This window comes from Solanum dulcamara, chromosome 11, assembly GCF_947179165.1.
Source record: "Solanum dulcamara chromosome 11, daSolDulc1.2, whole genome shotgun sequence".
Lineage (NCBI taxonomy): Eukaryota > Viridiplantae > Streptophyta > Magnoliopsida > Solanales > Solanaceae > Solanum > Solanum dulcamara.
In genome coordinates this window covers 24,966,215-24,990,407 of record NC_077247.1, presented here as the reverse complement: position 1 = coordinate 24,990,407, position 24,193 = coordinate 24,966,215, and the positions used below count along the sequence as shown (strand labels likewise).

General features: G+C 35.2%; 1 long non-coding RNA gene across 1 annotated transcript in view; it reads left to right on the top strand.

The window, feature by feature from the left end:
• The first annotated feature begins 17,354 nt into the window (after positions 1-17,354).
• Positions 17,355-24,193, top strand: part of LOC129874297 (uncharacterized) — a 61,202-nt gene continuing 54,363 nt past the window's right edge. Inside the window, exon 1 of the long non-coding RNA XR_008762867.1 lies at positions 17,355-18,376. This is a non-coding gene — a long non-coding RNA (uncharacterized LOC129874297). The remainder of the gene's footprint in view (positions 18,377-24,193) is intronic.

The following is a 24,193-nucleotide window of genomic DNA, read 5'->3' as shown; positions in this document are numbered from 1 at the left end:
TATGCAAAAGAAGGGAACAACTAGGTCACAATTCTAAATTAAGATCATATCATTTCCTTTTTTTTCTTTTCTTCTTTTATAGTGTTTCAGTACTTTCCTTAGGATCAAGCAACTGGATTATGGAGTCTGCTGTCCATAAGGTCTTGGAGGCCCAGTTGAACCCATTGGGCGATCAAAACAGTCTAGTAGTAACCAGCAACAGCAAAAAGTGATCAGGCTGTAAAATATTAAACAAGTCAACTTAGAAAAAAAAAATTAAGATAAATTTATTTACATCTGAATCAACACTAATCAGTAAACAAAATGAATCCTAATATTTGTCTTTTCTACTTTTACTTGCATTACTGAAAAATACCAGATTTTTTTTAAAAAAAATCAGGCAACGGAAAGATATAGTTGAAGAGTGTTTTGCCAGAAGCCTATAGGGTTGCAAAAACTACTAAAAAAATCACAGGGTCCTGCCATCGGCGGTCCTCCCGGACCTTAAGGAGGACCTAATCTAGGTGGTCCTCCCGATCCAGGCATCGGTGGTCCTCCCTAACTTTGAGGAGAGGTCCAGGTCCAGGTCCTCCTGGCCCCATGTTTACTTACGCTTTTACTAGTACTAACAATCAATCCTATATGTTAATTCAGACTTTGCTAATTGAGCCAAAAGTTTGTAGAGATAAACTATCTATATATACTGCTCTCAAGTCTCATATACCCTTCTGCAATCAATTAGTCAAAAGGTTAAGACTAACCTAGTCTTTTTTTCTTCTACCTATAACTAGAGTTTAGTTCGGGTAAGTAAGGTAAATTCAAAATTTAAATTTATAAATTTCTAAAGCAATTTTAAATTTATACTATAATAATATAGTATCAAATCTTTATAGATATTTAGTAGATTTTTTAAATATATACATACAAAGTCTAGGTAAAAACTTTTTTCTTGTGAACTAGTATACAAGTCTCTAGGCCCACCACCATTGATGTACGTAACTACATTCGATGCAAGTTCATATTTTAGTCAACATTAATGTTGCAGAATTCAATACAATTTTATGGGAAAAGAACACTTGTGCTCCAAAAAAGTATTTATTCTTAAATATCTATTATTTTCATATTTTTTTAATTTTAAATTCGCGCGCTGACATCATGCTGAAGTCAGCGCCCATCCTTCTTTTTCTCTTTGATACTATCACAATATATTATAATATATAAATATATTCTGATGGTATCAAAGTGTTACTGAGCAGTGTCTTTATTAAAGGACTGATTCTTCCTCCTTGATTCCACCAAAGTATAATATACTCTGGTGGTATCAAAAAGTAACTGAAGTGTTTTCATTGAAGTTTGTTTCAATCCTTCGATGAGATTACTCAATGATGCATGATATCATTATGATATATCTATATGTTGTCATGGTATCATTGATGCATTTTCAATTCTTTATTATTTTCATTTAAAAACAGTTAAAAAAAAGATTCATAATTTAGATACAATTTTTTAAAAATTTGCAACTAGAATTTTTTTTTATAAAAATATATGTTCTACTAATTTAGAGTTTAATAAATAAGATTGTAACTTTCATAATTTTCTCTTGATTGTTTCTTATTTATTTCTTAAGAAAAGAGCTCAATCATATATGATACCGATAAAGTATCAATATACGAAGGAGTATCATAAATGATTAAGCTCAGTCTTACATGATACTGATATGGTATCAATATACCGATAGAGAATCACAGAGGACTAATTTCATAGTTGTGATGCGGACATCATGCTGACGTCATGCGCGAAATAAGAAAAGAGAAAGTGGGGTAGGCGCGTAATAATTTGGGTCATGGGTCCATTAAGGGTAAATAGTTTGGGTTGGATCCAATTTGCGTAAGTAATTTCACTAATGGATCCAATTTATGTAGTTTTCCAAAAAAATTTTACCGATGTTTAAGGATTGGCCATTAAGAATGCACATTATATTATATATTTAGCTAAATACAATATGTGACAAAATAGATCACACTCATCTAATAAATTTATCATCAATGTCTTATGTCTGAAATGAGCGTAGATTTGAAGTATCCGTTACTTTTAACAGTATAATTAGAAGGAAATCTTAAGTTCTATAAAGCGTGGTTGTTAGAATGTTGTATTAAGAACTCACACATCTAAAAAATAAAAATAATGAAAATGAGAATATTTAGATGAATATGTAGACATGGTTGGAGATACAAGATTAGGAATAAGTATATGGAAAAGGTTAGTGTGACCTCTGTGGTGGACAAGATACGATAAGCGAGGCTTAGATGATTCAGACATATGAAGATGAGGAGCATAGATGCCCCAGGACGTGTGTGAGGTTAACGGTGATAGGTCTAGAATTAGAATTATGATAGGTCTATAAAGAGATAGAGGTAAAATTTAGAAAGAAATGGAGAAAGGTGATTATATAGGATTTGACACATCTTTAGTTCATCAAGAACATGATCCTAGAGAGAAAGCATAGAGGTAGAGAATTAGGATAGAAGGTTAGTAAGCACTCTCTCAAAAAAGCAAGGAGATGAATCAGCAAAGTTAAATAGTTCTTTCTTACTTTCCTTCTATCTTTCTTTCTATTTCAAAGTGGTTCAAATCACTACTTACTTACTTGGCTTGCCCCCTTTTTTAAGCAAAGAGGAAGTCGTGCAAGCAAGCGAAGTGGAATTTATCAAAATAAAGAATAATGCAGCTCGATCAGTGTAAGAATAAAGCTAGGAGGTTGGCAGAAAGGGTGACTTTCTTTTCTTTTTCTATAACTTCCCTTAAAACTTCCTGTAAAGTGGAACAGTAGGCCTTTGGCACTAGAAAGGTGAGGATCGAAACTAGGAGAGTGAAGAAAGGAAGGAAACCTCTATTTAAGTCCTATGTAATGCTCTTCTCTCAATCTCTCTTTTTTATTCGTTATTGAGAATGAGTTCACACTCTTTTGGTTATAGTAAGTGCTGCAATTGAATCAAGTATATCCCTCAAGAGAATAAAGAGAGAACCTTCTTCTACTGGAGAAAAGAAAAAAGAGAATCTCACATTAGAAAGCAAATTGTTGTCCTCCGGAGGTTAACTAAGGCACAATGCTATGCCTATCAAAGTTGGAGAAAGAGTAGAGCATTACTTCTGCCGACTTTTGTAGGAGTAGGGGAGACTGGTGAGATAGATAGATGTCTTGTCTGTCGTACTGGTTGCTTCATTGAATATGTTGATCTATATTCTATATAAGGAATTGATTTACATCCTTATCTGACAGTTAGCTCAGTTATCTAAGCAATAAGTTGTGATCGAGTAACCCCTGCCCAGTAGAGGCTGGGTTAGAGAGAGAGCGTGAGATAGTCGGTCTAATAACTAATCCAATTTCCTTCTATCTAACATTGATGACAGGCTGTTAGATATAGTAAGGAGATTTTTTGGATAATTTACTTTCTTAAACCTGTGTCATAAGAACAATGAGCCCTATTAGAGCGGCAAAACATTTACTCACTGTCAATAAACATATACTACAGTACTAGTTTAAAATGATTCACTAAGATAGTTAAACATGAAACTTATGCTTCACTGACTTATGAGGTCTAACCTTGTCATGATCAAGCTACCCCCTAGACATGACATAATAAATAGGATCTCAAAAAACCCTAAACAAGCCATTTGACATACACATGATACTAAAATAAACAACATAAGCAAGTAATTTGAAAAGCGGAAGATAAGTCTCAAGATAGCAATCTCAATATAAGGTGAATCTTAGTATACAACTGATAATGCAAAAATCATATTAAGTTTGACAACAAGCCTCTACTATCATAAGTGTGGCATAGGACAAGCCTTAGCTCACGAAATAATCACAAAATGAAAGAAGTCTGAAAAAAACATAAAGGAACTCATAATATGGTCATGCCCTTGATCCATGAGGACTCACCAAAGCAGTGCAACATTGATAAGATCCAATACTAACCGTGGACATAAGATAGAGCGTGACCTATATTATAGAACAATATAGGCAAAATAAGTATGCATCAGTACTATAGAATATACTTAGTATGGAGAATATGCAATGCATGATATAAAATATGATAATACAATGACTAAGCTAAAATATGACATAATCCTTTAAAACATTGATAGAAACATGGAACATGATCAATGCAAAACTCATAAAAAAATCATAAGCTTGACATAACATAAATAAGATTTATAAGTCTTTGTGAGAGATACCATTAATCTACATAAATCATGTGAGCTGTAACATGGAGTCCAGTGTCTTCTCCATACCAAAAAGAAGTTGTCCTACTTACCAGGTAAAGACTGTGAACATGAGCTATATGTGGATCCACTAGTTTAAGCTAATTTGTCCAATGGGACATCCTACGGGGGCATGCAGTTATGAGACTAGGAGATTGCTACTAAAGAACTACGCCTCTAATAATGGGAAGACCTCCATCCCAAAGTCCTCTCGGTACTAAGTAAACTCTCAACGGAATATCATACATAACATATCATAAGATTTGAAGATGGTAAGAATAGTAATACCAAATTCATCATAACATACATAAAACATAAGAATGGTTCCTTTAACATATCATTATTTCATAATATATTCATAAAAGACACTTGTCTAAAGTATCTAGATCATGATAAATATTTTCATAAAAACCATGGAAATCCTTCATTATAAGAGTACTTTACTTTGAAGCAACTTTATTTTCATAAAACATACTTGATACTTAATCTAAAAGCATTCTTAAAATCACAGTTTCTTCGATTTATGATGGATGCATAATTCTCAAAACATAGTTTATAATCATAAAATAGGTATAATGTAGAGATTCATGTAAAAATATTTGAAAATATATAATTAAGATCAAATCATGCATAATAAGATCAATATAAGTAAAATAAATCATAATTAATTGAACCCAATGCAAAATCATCAAAACCCTAAATTTTGAAAAAAATTATAAAGAGAAATTGGAGATTCTTTGGGACTCTATAGATGAAAAGAGATCCATGGATTAAATTCTCACACACCTCAATGAATTCTAGCCTAGGCTTTGAATAGGAGACTTGAATCTTGAAACCGTAGCTTGTTTGAAGAAAAAGACATTAATAGAGAATTTCTTGAGAGCCTTAGGGGTTTTGAGTGAAAGAGAGGGAATGGAGGAAATTTAAATGATAAGAGTAGTTGTAGGACCTAGGAATAGGCCCAAAATGACATAGCTTAGATATTAAAAGAATATGAAATAACTTAAATTGCCATGGAAAATAAATGCCAAAGTGAGCCTATGGACCGACCTACGAACCGTAGGTCCTCTTATACATGACCTTCGTGGAAAACAGGGCCAAAACCCAAGTTTCTGAAGTTTGTTCTATCGGCACCCCTACGGGCTGTAGACTCTCATATGGATTGTAGACCAGTCTGTCCTGTTGAACCCTTAAAGAAAACTCTCTAAATGTTAATATACAGGATCTCCTATGGTCCTTACTATGGTCCGTAAGAAAACTCGTAGAACTCAACCCCTGAACACCCTGTCTCCAATTCACTTCCTACAGCCACACCTATGGGTCGTAGGTCTCATCTACGGATCATCCTATGGTCTGTAGAAAGTCTTCTAAGGCTTTTAATTTTCCAACCTTTAGCTCTGTTCTAGGACATAACCTATTTCCTACTTCTCACATTCAAATGACAACTAGTTCCTATGGACCGTACAACCTTCTACGATCCGTACAAGGGGTCGTAAAACCAGTGCACCAGGAAAAAAATCCACAACTTTTCCTTTCAAAACTTTTTAACTTCCGAGGTGTTACAAACCTTCTCCACGACATTGGTGGCTTAGCTCTTTACGCTTCCTATATGCTTTTTTATAGAGCTATTTATCTTTTCTTTGAGGAAAGCATGATTTTAGTTTGTAGTATCCTATTTTTTCCCTCTTCTCCTTACCATCTTTTTTAAAATCACAACCACTAAGAGTGGTTTACCTATTTCTTCAACTAAACCATGGGGGAGATGTAAGGTTTCCTCTCCAGATTGCCTCTTTACTTTCCCTTTTCACTATGTCCATGTCTTTTATTTCCATTTTTGATTTTGTTTGATTTATTTTGTTGGTTGTGTCTTGGGCTTATCTAATTTTGTGTTGGGCCCTTTTCTTGTAAATATCCTTTGTTTTTAATTAGTGTAACTTTCAAAATGACTACAAATTGGGCTTAATTAGAAATCTATAGTTATAGCTTGTTTTATTATGATTCATAGCTACATGTTATAAGAAAGAGAGTAGAGAGAAAGATTAGGAAAGGAAGGAGAGAGGTAAGCAAGATTAGTGGAGGTAGGAGAGAGGAAACCTAGATTTAGGAAAGAGAGGAGAGAGGTTGTATAAATTAATACAATTGTATTAAATGAAATAATTGTATCAAGTGTATTTATTCCTTGTGTATTCATCATGTATCAAGTGTATCAACTAATATAAATTGTATCAACTATTTATGTTCCTTATGTATTCACAATATATGAAGTGTATCAACGAATATAATTGTATCAATGTGTAACACTCCGTAGCTTCTAAGCAAAGATCTAATCCATCTTCCGTATGCATATACACCCAAACCCTATGCCTTCTAAGTTGTACATATATGCTAAGGTTTCTTTATAAGTATTTGAAGTGTATTGAATGTAGCTTAGGATCATAAAGAACCTCAAACGCTAAGCCAAGTTCAAAGCATTTCTATTGGCTAAGTTTTCACATAAGTTCATATAAGGGCCATATTCAAATGACCATATCTCTCAGAATATAAATAGTTAGGTGTCTCATGACCTATGAAATTAAAGGTCTATGAGTCTTCTTTCCAATCCGCCAAGTTTGCATCATTTTGAGTTAGAAATAAAAAGATATGGTTGTTTTACTGGAGCATGTCCAGATTGGATAATTCAGCGAGCTCACCTACCAATTTGGTGACTCACCGAATGGTTCATCTAATTGTTGATTTAGCTCGCCAAATAAGTCTGAAGACCTTCAAACCCTTAATATTTTGGCTATCTAAAGTGCCCTTTTAGTGACTCAGCGAATAGTTCTGTGATGATCTTCCAGATCATTTCTTTCTTTTTTGATCTTTTTAGCATTTAGAGCTTTAATGTAGGGATTCTAAGTCATTTATGACTTGATGACACTGACAGTTCGATCGTCTGGTCATTCGTGTAGGTTTTAATGCCTATTTCCCTATTTACGAGCTCTTGGAGTTTGAACGGTTGACTTTGGTCAAAACTTTAGGAAGACAACCTCGAAATGGAATTTTGATTGTTCTATCAACTCTAGAATGATCATTTTAGGCTAGTAGAATATTTGGCTCAAGTTCTGAGCCTTTTGGTGCTAGTTTGAGCCATTATGTGTTTTAGATTTTAAGCTTTAGCCTAAGTTTGACTTTACTTGGAACACATTCTCGGATTGAAATTTTGTCAATGCGGTTAGTTTCAGAATATCGAGTTTGGTCTAGAATGACCTTTTGTATAGTTTCTGAGGCTTCTGGCCTCATTTCAAGCCTCCTTTAGAATTGGAAAAAATGATGCTTGGATGTGGGACCAACTTTTTATTGAGATGACCTCGGATGGAAATTTTGACTGCACAGTTGAGTTCAAAATGTCAAATTTGATGGGGTAGCATAGTCCGTTTGTGTGCATGGGATTTTGGACGAATTTCAAGCGTCCCATCAGAGATTTTAGACGTTGCCAAAATGAGGTATTGCAGAAGTTGCTGGTGCAAGGCAAAAATGCCTTTGCAATCTTGATCCCTAGAGGTTGCTTTCGCGATGCTTAGTTGCCCAGGCCTACGCGATAGTGAGGCTCCCTCCATATTCGCAAGGGTCTGGGTAACTGATCCATCATGATCATGAGGTTACCTCCATGTTCGCGATGGTCTTTTCTTGCGTGGGCCGTGATCGCGATGAGCAGTCTGAGTGAGTCTTTTAAATAAGACCAACCCGTTTTTGGCCTTCTTCTCTAAACTTTAAAATTCAATATCTCAAGCTCTAGACCTCTATTTTTGGTGATTCGAAGTCCAGGGTGTTCAAGAAGTTCATGTCTACACATTAGAGTGTTGGGGATTATTGGGGGACCATTGTTCGAGGTATTTTCTGAGCTATAGATTTTGCCAGCTCTCTTTTCTATTCTTGAAATGTGGGTTTGTTGCATGTTGTAAATTCTCCTATTTTGAGTCCCGAGTTGTGTTCTATTTTAGGACATAAGTTTGGGGAGGTAAAATAAACCTTTTTACGAAGTCAATTTTAGGGTTCCCGATGCGGATCTCACAATCCTATTTTAGATCCAATTTTGGGTCCATCTTTGAAAAATACAATTTTGGTGTCAAAATATTCGTATTGACGAGGTGATAAATATTTTGATAGTGTGGCAGAAAATTAGAGGTGGTTTGGGAAGAAAAGGTTCGAATTTGTGGACTTTGTAGCGCGCGTGCTCGGCTTCGAGGTAAGCTATGGTCTATTTGTTTTTGATCGTGCTTCATAAGATATTATTTAGCATACTTTGCATGTGAGCTTGGATTGTATGTGGCGCATTTAGGATTTCCTTTCCTTATTCTTATTTCTTGATTCCCAGATGAGCCATAGGCTAGTTTAGTATTGTGAAGGCCTTAGTTTTGGTTTGAAATTCCTAGATTTTGCCTTAGTCTAGGGTTGGTAGCCTCTCTTTGGTTGATAGTTGATGCTTTATCGTGCCCGGTATGTTTAGCACTTTAGTGATTCTTGCTACTGTAGTTGCCTCCGATGAGTATTTCTTTGATTTGGTTCCCTTAGCTAGTGCGGAGACCATGAGGTTGTGTTGGGATTTGTGAAGTTTGTCCCTTCTTAAACCCATAGTTGCGATGTAATCCTTATCTTATGGCTAGAACTTGGATCCTTCGATGCATATTATTGCCATAGGATGGAGTTACCAGTATTTTGGTCTTTTGAATGTTATATTTAGGTAGATGTTGAGGTTCTTAAGTTACTCTTTTGGATGTTGTTTCCTTTTTATTCTGTTCTTTGCTTAATCAGAGTTGTTCATCCTTATATTTTATCTTATTGGAGTTTTTCAGAGTATTTTTTTGGGCCCGAGGCCTTGATGGAGGATTAGCTAGATTTCAGATTAGTTTATGTACTCTAGGAGTGAGGTACTTGCTGTGTATATTGTGCTGATATTTTCTTGAGTTGTTTGGATGTTGGTGATGACATGCATTGCATTGGTTTCTTATTCACATATGTTTGTGGTACGATCACATGCATGCATTACTTAGATCATCTTTTTGAGAAAATAGGGTTGTTGTCGTTTTACTACTAAACTCATCTTTTAACGGGAGTTGTACCACTTGTATTATTTAGATAAACAAATTTTGGATATTTACAAGGCGTCGAGGATGTGCTCCTTTTCTACTTGGAAGTATTAGAGGAATCTAGGATGTACTCTCCTTTTTACTTGACCGGTCGAGAAGAACCTAAATTTTTCCATGTTAGTGGTTTATATTGATGATCTTCAATCACAATGACGGAGTGGAAAGTCCTGGATCAGGACCAGACAGATATATATGGACACTCCCGAGTCCCCCATGGATTCCTCTTTCCATGTGACTCACTGAAATAGGAGGAGGGAGGTGCAACATGAGTCCTACCTCACTAGCCGGGATGAGGGGTAAGTATATATATCTTGGTATTATGACACTACTCATTTTATTGATCACTCTCATTCATATACATTGCCTATCACCAACATAATTAGGTGTGGACATGTTGGTCTTATGGAGGATGTATGGGTTTTAGTTTGTGATTATGTACCTACCGGGCATATGGCTCTCAGTAAGGATTTAATTGGCTATTTTTATACTTATGGCAGTGAGAAAGATGGTTCTTTTGTTTGAAGGTTGGTACTGCCTTTGTTTTCTCCTATTTGACTCTTTTTATGCAGGGCATATTTTAGAATAACCTTGTTAGCATTTATGTACTGTTGTGATTTTTTCCGCTGCTTTGTTTCTAGCTAGTTGTCTCCCTTAGTAGAGCTTGTCTTGAATAGGTTGATGAGCTAACACACCCAGGTTCGTCCTTTACTTCCTTTACCATCTTCCTTTGTAACTTTTTCAGTGTTTTAGCGTGTTAATATTATGGGTTTTCTGTAGTTTCTTTGTTACTTTTGATATATGATTCTGTCTTACATGCCTATGATGCTTACTTTATCCTTGGAGGTCAGTCGGCTTATGCCTATTGAGTGCCACTTGTTCATACTCATACTACACTTTTGCACCATGCAGATCTTAGTACAGGTTCTCGTTGCTGATTTGGATCTCTTGCGGAGCAGCTCTTGGGATTTGGAGACTGGGGTGAGCTCCTGACATTCAGAGTTGCCTATCTTCCTCTATGCTGGATATGACTAGTCTTTATTTTATTTTCTTATACAGTTTGTTCTCTCAAGGAAGAAGCTAGGGTTCTTCACCTTCAAGCCTCCGTTCAAGGTTTCAAGTCAGTACTTTCATTCCATATATGTAAGGCTTCAATGAGAACATCCTTTTACTCTCATGCCTAAAGTATGTTAATTCTCAAGATTCTACTAGATTATTTGGAGCAAAAAATTTGGGCTTTTTATGAGATTATGATGTTTCTTCATAAATTCCTATTTTTATCCTTTACTTTGGTTTTAAAAACCTTGATTTAACATGATTTCTATGGTCCCTTATGCCTTTATGATTATTAAGCATGATATAATTTATAACCCAATACGAGTTATTTTAAGGCATGACTTTTGAGCTTAGTCTCACTTATGGTTCAAGATATGAATTTTTAGCTTAGTCTCACTTATGATTCAAGATATGACTTTTGACCTTATTGTCACATATGATTCAGATATATGGATAGTTTTTATAACCTATGATCATTAATATGTACTTATGTATTTTGGGAAGACTATTTATCATCGAGTGATGAAGGTTTTCATTTAGCATCTGTGGATATTTAGTAGCAATCCTTAAGTCCCATAACTATGTGCCACCATAAGACTTGAGTATACCTCTTTGTCAGACAACTCCATATGGACTTGAGAGGCACGGATTAGTGGATCCACATAAATATGATATGGTTCTATACCCTGGCAAGGTATAGGGAAATCCTCCCTACTGGGTTAGCTGTTCGACATCATGAGCTCACATGGTGTATGTCTGTTATGAAAAACTCCCTAGTTTTAGGCACTTTTATGATATGATCGTCACTTATTATGGTCATATTTAATTATGCTATTTTATGTATATGTTTATGCAAGATTAATGAAATAGACTCATCTATATATATGCTTTTGAAAGAAGATTTTGAATGCTATTTAGACATGGACATCAATTGTTTCTCTCAGTTCCTTTATTGTGAATAAGGAAAAAGGACAAATATACCCCCAAACTATCGTAAATGTATGTGTCTACACTTCGTTATACTTTTAGGACATCAGTATCCTTACCGTCCAAGTTTTTGAGTGTATATACCCTTAGTACTAACGGAGGAACACGTGCCTCAATCTTGAAGACCTACCCGAATTTATTTTATTTTTCACCTAAAAAATTAAAAACCCACCCAGCCAATTAAAACCCATCCAAATAACTAAGACCCACACCCAAATTATAACCCAAAATCTTGATACGCCCATTTTAAAAATAAAAGCAATTTCCATTCCTAAAAGAACTCAAATCTTGATATCACAACATAAATATCACATCCCAAATGAAAAGAAATACATTGAAGCATATGAAGGAATCAAATCGGAAACAAGATTAACATCAATGAACTTTCAAATTTCATGGGAAAAAACCTATCTTGGGTAAGAACTCACTCTGCTTTAACCACCAAATTACAAGCCCTAATATGCTTAAAGAAGTAATGGAACACTTTGAAGTCCAAATGAATGAAAAGATCAAAACTTTATCAGAAAATTCAATAACAAACTACCACCAAATCAAATTTAAAACCCATCACTGAATTAAGAAGACAAATTCAAAAACTAAAATGCTCCAAAATAAAATTAAATTGAGCACTTTGAGGTCCAGATTGATAAAAAGATTATCAGAAATCTCAGTCAACTTGATCACTTAAATCTGGATAAGATAAAATGACAATTTCATTTAGATCGTGACTTACACTATAATTTCTAGTATCTCATTATCTTCTCGGATCTTTGCGAGGCCTATTTTCATGGAAGTTGAAGCAAGTCACAACAATCTTTTCACTCAACAACAACAAATCATTTCTAATCAAGGGAATGAGTTTTCCTATAATACCCAGAAATGGGTTTACCTACAATACCGAAATGGGTTTTCCTAAGGTAGTTGAAAAGGTGTTTTGGTAATGGACAAATGGGTGGGTTTATAGTATCTAGGTGGGTTTTTAATTTTTTAGGTGAATAATAAAATAAATTCGGGTAGGCTTTTAAGATTGAGACACGTGTTCCTCAGTTAGTATTAATGGTATATATGCTAATTTGGATGGTAAGGACATTGATGTTCTAAAAGTATAACAAAGGATATACGGATACCATTTACGATAGTTCGGGGGTATATTTGTTGTTTTTCCCTTGTGAATATGATTTTAGAAATGTTGTTTCACTGTTCCTCCATATTCTATTTAATTTTATTGTGTTAGTGTTCCCTTACATACTCAGTACATTGCATGTATTGACACATACTTTTTCTTCAATGCATCCTTTTATGAAGTAGATTGTGACACTCATTCTCAAATTCATGGCTAGTGAGGTTGCATCAGTCCCAGTCAATAGTTGGTGAGTCCTCCATATTCAGGGACTTCATGGAGTAGTTTTAGTTTGTTCTTTTACTAAGTTATGGTATCCGGAGGCATGTCCCAATAAACTTATTTTTTTTATTTTAGATATTAGTGGCTTTTTTAAGACATTAGTTTTCAACCTTCATGGATATGTTATCTTTTAAATAATACCTTTTATGCATATGTTCTAGCTTTTTACTTAGTTTCATATGATATGCTTTGATGTATTTAACCAAGGATTAGCCTAGGACCACTTATGATTCTAAATTTCGTGTCTTGGCTATAGTGTAGACTTGGGTCATGATAAACTTGGTATCCGAGCACTAGGTTCAGTTGTCCTAGGATGTTTGAAAAGCCGCATCTAGTAGAGTCCTTTTTATGGCTGTGAAGCGCGCTACACTTATAAGGAGGAGGCTATGGGATGCTTTGGAAATGTTTTCCGTTTTTCATACTCTCGATCGTGTAACAGATCTATTCCCTAAGACATATGCAGATTCGTGCTTGCTCCAATTCTTCTAACTACTTCTCATATTTGAGGTGATTGATTGTGAAGTCTATTCCTACTAATAAGGTACTTTCAAATAGAACTATCAACATTTCACAGATCACTCAAAGATCTTGAGAGGAGCCTATTAATGTTATTTAGCCCTTCAATTCAAAATCTTACGTCCTTATTTATATGAATCGTGTTGTTTAGCCAAAATATGATATGTATTCACATTTTTCTATAATCTTTCATTACATAGAACATCCATGAAATGAGAAGGAATATGTCCAGATTCTTGGATAGTATTGACACCCTTAAAATAGTGTGATTTGGGATGTTATGATTTATGAGTAGATGAACCTATTTAGAAGTATGAATCTAGAATTATAGTAGTCGGAAGGTGGGGCTAATAAGTTGATGTAGATATCGTTGTAGAAGGTAGAAAAGAAGTTATTGGTTAAGATAACTTAGATTATGGTTAAACTAGGAAGGGAGTTTATGACGCAGGTCATTAGCGAAAGTATAAAGTGGTTAAATATTGATAGATCTAGGCTTTACTTTGTGATTCTTAAAAGAAATTGATTGATTCTCATAGAGTATGAATATAGTTTAGACATATGGATGGATAATTACTAGTGATGTGGGAAAAAAGGGTATGTTAATGTATTATAATTAGATAGACTATAAGAGTAAGGTCAACTATTATTAATATGAGGTTTTAGTGGAATAGTATTTATCAATTTTTATTTAGTACTTTCTAAGACATGATAGTAGGTGAAGTCATGTTGTTATGTATGTTTGGTGTTAGACACTATGTTTGAAATGTGAATGACCACTAAGGTGAAAATAATCGATAGTTTGGAGATAGTGATGCTAGTTTTATGGAATAATCTGGTAGGCTTTAAATAGCATATGTAAGGCTATAAGTTTATTAATTTTCAATAAATTTGATATTGATGGTATGATATAGATGTGATTCATAGATGAGGCAATGAATGGTGATTAAGTGAACCCAAGATGACATGTGGTTGCTTGATATTTTAAGATTATTAAGTGTTATGTGTTCTTAGTTAGTATGTAAGAGTATCTAGGTGTGGAGAACACTATGTATAATATGTATTATATGGTGTTCTTAAGAATCGAGTCAAGGATTTCGAGATAGGCAGTGTTGTGTCTCTTAGTGAAGCTTTATTCTCTATTGATTTAGATGGATATGAACTTAGAGGTGTGATGTCAATAGAATGAAAAGAAGTATTCAGATTATGAGGTGCTAGGGGAAATGGTTGTGTTTTCTATAAAGAGTTTAAGTTTTAGATGATGATCAGAAGTTAGAGGAAGTTAAGAGTGGTATCTTTGAAAGAATTATCCTAGAATGAAGCTAGTATCCTCCAATTATAGTTGCTCGAGTAAGTTAAGCATTCATGTGTATATTATTTCTGCATTTAGAGGATATGAAATAGGCGCATATTCTTAGAATGTCGATCTTGATCTAAGTGGGAGATGCTAGAAAGAAGAATTAAATAAAGTCTTGTGAATCAAATTATGATGTAATTTAGATGAAGTTATGATAAGATAGCAATTCATTTCTACCTGGAGTATTCCTTAGATTTTAGTCATTATGACACCCTACTAATCTCTTACGTGTTAGCATCGTACCAATGACCCGTACTCATGCAGATTCATGCTCATTCTCATATTCTAGAATAGAAAGCAATAACTTCAGTACAACGACCTTCATGTTACTCCATGAATCTATGACTTTTAGCACTATGATATACAACTCACAATGTATGTATTCATGATTTCTCAACATTCTCAGTCCTATATACTCATAAGTATGTTCTTGTTGAGAAGTGAAATCACAATGTATTATGTATATTGTTAGATCAAGTTTCTTGAACAACTCGTGCCAATGATTTCATTATTCTAAACTCTACTTTATTTCACCCATTTATGAGTGTCAAAGTCATGATAAGTATAAGCTCTGATTTAAGAGTATCTCTCTTATTCTAGATCCTCATACTTTTGTTTTTTTTGTGACCCTCCCTATGTTATGATAGTGGTGTTGATTGTAGCTGAATGAGGGTTTTAGATGAGAAGGTAGTTGTCTTTTTTAGGAAAGCTAAAGAATGTTAGATGGGTTGGTTACCTTGAAGTTCATGAAGTATTTATAGTGATAAGCTTAAATATTGTGTTGATAACATGGATGAATGCATTATGCACTAGTAACTTCTTGATTTGAACTTGAGGTTAGTTGAATGATGTGGTAAGAAGCAGTAGTATTCTTGACATGGAATTCCATACTGATATAGGATTAGAACATTTATATTACATGTATCACCTTTTGACTTCAAGTTAGACTTGAACATAGTGAATGTATGTAGTTAGATTCAAACTTCATAAGAAGTAGTCACATGTACCCTTATGGGCATTATAAGTTGCAGCTGATGAAGGGTATTATTCAAGAGGAGAAGTGTAGTTTAGAAGTGTTTCTAATCTTAAAAGTCATCAGTCATATCTCTTAAGGCATATTAATACTATTCTTACCTCATGCCCATGGTACCTACGTTTTATGTCAAGTAGCTTCAAATGATGTGTGACCTATGTTCAAATCTATATCATTCGTACTTTATGAACCCATATCGATCTCGCATGAATTCTTCCTATGATTCCTTCCCCTTGGAATGTTATAAGAGTTTCTTTTTCAAGTCTTACAGAAGCCAATGGGGGCCAAGTTCATGTTCGTGTTTATGTTCTTCATGCCTATACTAGTTTTTGCACTCTAAGCTCGTGCTTTTGCATTCTTATTGTTGATTGCTAGACCCTTATTTTTAGTATAATTCATATTATGCTATTATATTCAGCATAAATAGCCAAAAAACTCATAGCTTACTCTATTCACATGTTAATTCTAGCTTTGATCCTCATTTGAGGATGACTGATCCCAAGGGAGAGATATTGTAATGCCTCATAGCTTTTAAGTAAAGATCCAATCCATCTCCCATATGCATATAGGCCTCAACTCACTAACTTCTAAGTTGTACATATATATTAATGGTTTTTTCTAAGTATTTGAAGTGCATTGGATGTGGTTTAGGGTCATAAGGAATCTCAAATGCCAACCCAAGTTCAAAGCATTTCTATCAGCTAAGTTTTCGCATAAATTTATATAAAGGTCAACTTCAAATGACCATATATCTCAGTATATAAGAATTTAGGTGGCCCATGACCTATGATATTAAATTTCTATGATTATTCTTTCCAATGCTACCAAGTTTGTATCATTTATAGTTTGGAGTATAAAGTTATTGTTGTTTTACTAGAGCATGTCCGGACTAGATAATTTGGCGAGCTCACCTGCCAATTTGTCGACTTACCGAATGGCTTGGTGAATTGCTGATTTATCTCCCCAAATAGGTTTGAAAACCTTCAAACTATGAATATTTTGGCAATCTAAAATGCCTTTTTGGTGACTCCTCGAATAGTTTGGTGAGGAGACCTCCCGATCGCCAATTTGGCCATTTCATTAAAAGGTCGTTTTCTTTGATTTTTATTTTCTTCTTATATTTTCATAATAATATTCTTGAACTTTAAACCTTAATTAACTTCCCTAATTCTATATTATAGCCTAATAACCTATCCATTCACGTTTGATCCTAAAAAAAATCAAATTCGCACGTTCTTAGTTTTTCAAGGAAGAAGCTAGGGTTCTTCACCTTCACGCTTCAGTTCAAGGTTTCAAGTGAGTATTTTCATTCCATATATGTAAGGATTCAATGAGAGTATCTTTTCACTCTCATGCCTAAAGTATTTTGATTGTCAAGATTTTATAAGATTATTAGGAGCAAAAGTTGGGGCTTTTTATGAATTTATGATATTTCTTCATAAATTCCTATTTTTATTATTTTACTTTCGTTTTAAAAACCTTATTGCACTGATTTAGTATGATTTCTATGGTCTTTTATGTATTTATTACTTCTAAGCATGAAAGCAAGCATGATATAATTTACAACCCCAATATGGGTTATTTTAAGGCATGGCTTTTGAGCCTAATCTCACTTATGATTATCACAACCTTTTCTAAATTTCTCTCTTTAAAATTTCTCTTCCTTCTCTCTAAAGAGCTATTACAATTGGAACTGTTGGAAAGCCTTGGAGCTGCTGGTGGAAGTCGTTCGACCATAGGGCTTATCACAGGAGGAGCTTAATGCTGCCTAATGAGAATCAACCTCTAATTCCACTCTCAGCTCCACGAATCATCAACACAGTGGTGCGATTATTATGGAGATTTTGACTAGGGAGCTGAAGTGGTTCATAAGATTAAATCTCAGTCTGAGTTGGGTTTGCTTCGTATAATTTTGAATGATAAGAATGATTCTACATTAAAAGCACTGTCTCCACATGAAAAATCAAAGAAATCCATATCGCAACCAAATTCAACCAAGTTCTATTGAGTTTCGAGAAGAAATGAATCCAACGGAATGTTCTTCACACCAAGTCGCACTTGGGGATGGTTTGGTAAGGAATTCTGACAATGAAATCTCTGTGGAAAAATTTTCCAACGTCAGCAAAGAAACTGCGGTGAGTAACCCCGACCAATCCAATGCTAAATTATTTAGTGGACAAAGGTACACATCACTACCACAAAAACCTTAAGTAATTCAATTCCCACTGATTCAAATGTGCAAATTAAGTTTCCAATTGATCATAATTGCCAATATTTGAATGAGTGAGTTCCTACTATTTGCAAAATTCCCAATATAAACCAGTTAATGGGATTGAAATAAACACATCTAGTGAAAACAGTCCAATGTGTGATCAAAAAAATTCCAAAAACTCCTCCTCTAGAGAGCACAACGGGGTCTTTCCCAAGCCAGCAAAGAAGAAGGTAATCTAGTATGAATAGAAGTGGACATATGCAAGGAGTTTGTGAAGCTACTGTAGAAATCAACACAAGTGCCAATAGAAGTGATCAAAGTCAAAATTCTAGTCTCAATACAGCAAATGAGGTGGTAGATTTGACTAAGGATCAAACTAAAGCTGAGGAAGTCAATGGTTCTACTGAGTTACTGAATCCACTGGCTAGTCCTACAGTGGCAATAGGTAAGTTCTCTAATCCTATTATGAAAAATTTAGCTAATTCTAATATTGTTATCACTAATGATCAACTACAATCTAATGTAATTGATCACAACTCTAGAATGCTAACTCGTCCTCTACAGAATAACATAATTGCCAATAATTCTACTGATAAGGGTAACGAGGTTTAGGATAGTAATACTGATAGCAAAACTACTGAGTTTACAATGGTTGAAGCCATTGAAGTACAAAACCAACACCAAAATCCCCCAACAGCTAGTCCTAATAACTCTTCCAAAGAATGGCCAACTCTAATAGCAACCTGCAAAAAAACAATCAGGAGAACTCCAAGGATATTACCAATAATCCCAACTCCTCAAAACTTCCCAATGTTCCCAAAATCAACAATGTCCCAGCACCAGCTCCTTTCACTGTCATACAGTCTATGGCTATAAGATTAAGAGCAAACTAGATGAAAAATGCCACTCATATACAGCTGGAACCACCTACTATAGCTACAAGACAATGTCTTCCTACAGTGATCTTTGAGAAGGAGGATTTTACGATCAAGCTTGCAGAGAGATGTAAGTATACCATTTTTGGTAAATTTACCAACACAATGTGTAAAATTGAGCTCATCAGAAAAAGCTTTATCCTTCAGTCACAACTTACAAGAGGGGTTAAAATAGCTCACTTTGATGCGAAGCATGTCTATACTGACTTGGATAATGAACATGATTACATAATAGTTTGGGCTCAATAAAAAATGTATATAGAGGGTAAACTAATAAGGTTGCAGGCTTGGTCACCTACTTTCAGACCAGATGAAGAGAGTCCTATAGTGCCTATATACGTTACCTTGTCAGGACTACCTTGGCACTGTTACAATATGAAGTTTGTCTTTGCACTATTATTACAAGTAAGAAAGGAATTATATTTGGATTCTATATCTATATAGAACACTAGGGGGAGTGTTCTCAAAGTTAGGATATAATTGGACATAACAAATGAGAGACCCCCCACATATGGATGGAATTTGATAAAAAGGATCAAACTAGGGGAAAATGGCAGGCTATTCAATATAAGGGTATTTATGAATATTACACATACTGTAGACACCAAGGTCATCTTGTCCATGCATGCAATGTCAAAAACAGGGATGATGAATACAAGAGGAGAAATGAGGCATAAGCTTCTAATAAGAATAAGAACAAACCAACTTAGGGTGATAACAACCAGGTAACTTATAATGCTCAGAACAATTAGCTTGTTACTACTAATGGTTTTCCTAGTGTTATAGGTACCAATATAACCAACAGAAAAATGAACAGGAGCAGCAAAAGGAACAACAAAGGCATCAAGAAGGTCAATGGCAAACTCAAAATAAGAATAACTTTAGAGGCTATAACCAAAATAAACAAAAGAGCAATGTTACTACTCAACAAAATCAAGTGCAAAAACCAGTATCTACCAATACACAGTAGGTGAGGTAACAACCAAGACAATAGGAAAAACAAAAAGGTATTGACTTAGTGCTCCCATCCCCAAATTCCTTTGTGATTCCCAACCCAATGTTACCCCCAATATGACTACTAATCGAGAAGGAATAAAGACATTAGGTATTAACTAAATCTCCTATCCCCAAATTCCCATGGTAACTTTGTGATACCTAATTCCAGTGTTAACTGTCATTACCCAACCCTGTAGGCCATGATGGGTGCCCGAACTGGACACTCGCGTATACCTATGCTAACTATAAATAAACCTGCCCCCTATTTAAGTTATAATGCAACAATAGGCACGATAATATATAAGCCAACGAGGCTGTCGTAGCATATAGGAACAACCATATACACATACATATATCACCCACATACATGTCCACCGACCTCTAAGAGTAAGAACAGTAACATAAGGTGGGACAGGGCCCTCGCCGTACCCATAAAAAATAAATATACACATCGAGGGTTAATACCAAAATCTAGGCTCCAGTATAAAGGAGCGCTTCTGAATTGCTGAGTGGGACTCCTACGTTGGCGAATCCTCAAGGTGTGAGTTCGTACCTGCGGGCATGAATGCACCCCCTCCAAAAAAGGGGGGTTTATACGATATATGTACTGAATATATAAAGCATAACTGGAAATATATTTGAAATAAAGAGAGTCAGGGGACAAATACGTTACTTAAGAAAACATTGTAACTGTACCTTGTGAATCATAAAAACATGCATGCTCATATTATACAATATAGCCGGCCCCTTCAGGGACTCGGTGAAACATATATCTGTAGGACCATCATAGAGGCCGGTTCCATCATCACCTTATCACATCACATCACATCATCATATATATATACATACGTTTCTGGCCCTCTAGTAAGGGACTCGGTGAGTTGTTCATGTCATTGCATTATCATTTCCTCATATAGCATACCAGACCCTTTAGTGAGGGACTCAATGGATAATGTAGTGAACTGCGAACGATTACGTTCCTGGCCCGAGACTCAGTGATAGAAGGATTACGGTATACACGAGTAGAGTAGTGAGTAACCATATGCAATTTAAATCATTACCAAGACTCAATGAAGTAGTAAAGATGAATTTTCATTTGAAAATCAGGACGATATTCATATCAATCATCTCTCGAATATCACTATTAATCATATCAAAAGAGTCTTAGATATCATAGGCATTTTAGATCATATCTGAGACCCGATGGAATACTCAAATGTGCTATCATTTAAAAACCAAGACAAGAGTCATATCAAGTACCTTTGGAGTGTCATTATGGTTTGCATCAAAGTAGCACTTTTGAAATCGTCCACTCGTATCAAGGCGTAATAAAATATCTTTTGGAAGTCAAGAAAATGGCCATCTTAGTGGCTCTCACAATGGGGACTTCCTTGGGATCACATATACTTCGTCTATTCATTTTATAAAGTTCATGCCAAAAAAAAGAAGATTAACTTTACCTACTTACTACTTCCCAAGGTATAGAAAAACTTGAGAAGCCATAGTTCCATTTTTGGAAGAGTTTTAGCTTAAAGGAGTGAATAAGAGTCATGCTTTATACCACAACATAAATTATACCAACTTAGGATGGTTGGACACTTTCACATGTATCGAGGCAAAAGGACATAATTTCTAGGAATTTAAAACGTTGGCCATCCTAGTGTACTTAAGAATAAGAGCTTTTTGTAGACTTCGTGCATTCTTTTTCCGTTGGCTTTCTATGGGTCATGCAAAAATAAGGGAGAGAATAATCTTTACATACCCTCTACTTTCCCTCATAGAGTTATTATATACATATGTGCCGTGGAACGTACATCCCGATCCTTAGATAGTAACATATGCCGAAGAACGTTCGGCTCGATCCTTAGATAGTGACATATATCATACTTGTACCATCAAGGGACTCATTACCATAAAAATTCCATCATAACATCATAATTCATGTCAAAGACATGTCGAGAGAGAAGAAGGGTAGCTTTACATACTTATGCCAAAACATGCCAAGAGAAAGAAGGAAGCTTCACATACCTCTTTATGGATTAATCTAACTCAGCTTGCCTCGATATCTCCTTAACCTATTTAACATGAAAGTAATAATAAGATTAATAACCTTTCATTTTTCAATTTCCAACTCTACACCCACGTATTCATAGGAATCATTCCCTTATCTCTTTCCCTCGACTAGTTTGTTACTAGTTCCGAAGCTACCAAAAACCATGCAACATTTCCCCTGTAACTTCAACATCCCCGATATTTTAACTCGGCCACAATATCAACAAACATACCAACAAAAACAACCAGCATCATATTTATAGCTCACTTCAACCTTACCCAATACAAGCTCCAAACAACTAGCTCCCAACTACGATACAAAAATAGAGTTTTTAGCCTTCCTTTCGTAAAATCTTTTACCATATTAAATGGAGGGTCGTGTGGCTGAAACCAGAAGAACCAACACACCTTTTTGAGTACTTTCCATCCCTGCAACCCGCAATTAAACTTCCCCCAACCTGCAGCATCACAACAACAACACACTACTCGACTCCAATTTACCTACTACGACTTTAATTTAGTTTGTTTCTAACGTCAAAAATTCTTATGTAATTTTTCCACTTACAACCTCATTTAAGATATGTAATATACCTCATAACAACATCATAAACTCCTACTTGAAAGAGAAAGCCTTACGTTTCTCAAAACTCGCCAAAACTCGCCGAAACTCGCCTCAGAACTCCTTTAGCGCGGCTGAAACTTTGGGGCTGTTTGTTGTCCTTTTGGGGATTCTCAAAACCATATATTTATATTAATAACACCTTCATACCTTTTTGGTATAATGTAGATAATTAATTCACGGGATGAAATTGGAGAACTTACCTTTTTTTCTCCCAATTCGTAGCCCTCTTTTTTCTAGCTTAAGGTTTCTTCTTCTCTTTTTTTTTTCTAGATCATTATTGAATGTAGATGAAGTGTATGGATACAGATGAATTGAAAAGTCATAAAACCTATATATAGAGGCCACCTTAGGGGGTGACACATGTCAAGCCTTCATAGGGCCAACACATCGCACCACCCCTCTTGGGCTGCCACATGGAAGGTGCGGTCCACCCTCCTTGCTGCAAGTTCTGCCACGTGGCACTCTCTCATGGGCTGCCACATGTCACTTTCTTTTCCTCCTCGTGGGTTCGTAATTTCATCTTGCTTTACGAACCTATGTAATCCTTACTATGTAACCTTGGTATATGCCCAAGTAGCTTAAGTATGTAAGATTTTCAAATTGGTAGCTTACGTAAGTAAGTCGAGTCCTACGACTCATTACTTGGTCTCCAATTCCTTTCGGATTCTCATAACCATATTTCCAATTTTCCTTACCATGGGGTGTTACATTCTCCCTTTCTTAGAGTTATTTGGTCGCGTTATAGATTATCCGGCGCACATGGTAACTTTTAAGAAGATCAAAGAAACTTAAGATCTTAAGAAGCTTACGATCCATTCAAGAAACTTAAGAAGCTTAAATAAAACTTAAGAAGCTTGAGAACCTTCCAAGGTACAAAAGTATGAGGTATAACATTAACCTCAAAAAGACTACTACTCAAAAAGGAATGAAGATCTTAGGTATTGACTTAACATTCCATAAACCCCTCCCCAATAATTCATTTTTTGTATTGGATTGTGCTGAGAAGTCTGGAGGTAAGGAAGGGGGTTGTTAGGAGGAAATCACTGACATACAGGAAGGGGTACCAAAAAGGGGTGGTAGAACTCATGATACACATGAGAATAGGATGGATGACCCTAAGTTAGACCTTAGAGCCCCTGCTACCACTGAATTACAATCTCCCATGGTAAAAACTCATGCTAACAATAACAATATCATCAACAACACTCATAATTTAGACGATGTTCTTATTGAGGACATTGATCCAGATGCTGCTGAATCAAGTTATGAAACTATGGAAATGAATAAAATGGGTTACAATGATCAGGAGAATGAGGTGTATTCTTCACAGGTTAAAACTCAGGTTGAGGTAATAGGAACTTCTGCTAAACAAGTGCATAATGATTGGCTAGTTTGAAGACATAGATGATATTCCCAAGACAGTGGAGAAAATGATTTATCACCCTACTGAAAAGGGACAGGAGCACCAACCTGGTAACAACGAAAGTTCTAGTCAGCTTAGTCAAAAGAAATAGGATTTTTTGAAAAGAAGACGAAAGAATTGTACTGAAAAATGCTAAGAAACAAGAAAAAATTCAACATATAGCTCAGTAAAAAGCCAAAAAACCTGCTACTTTAAAAGATAAATGCACCTTTCACACTAATCCTAGGGATGCTG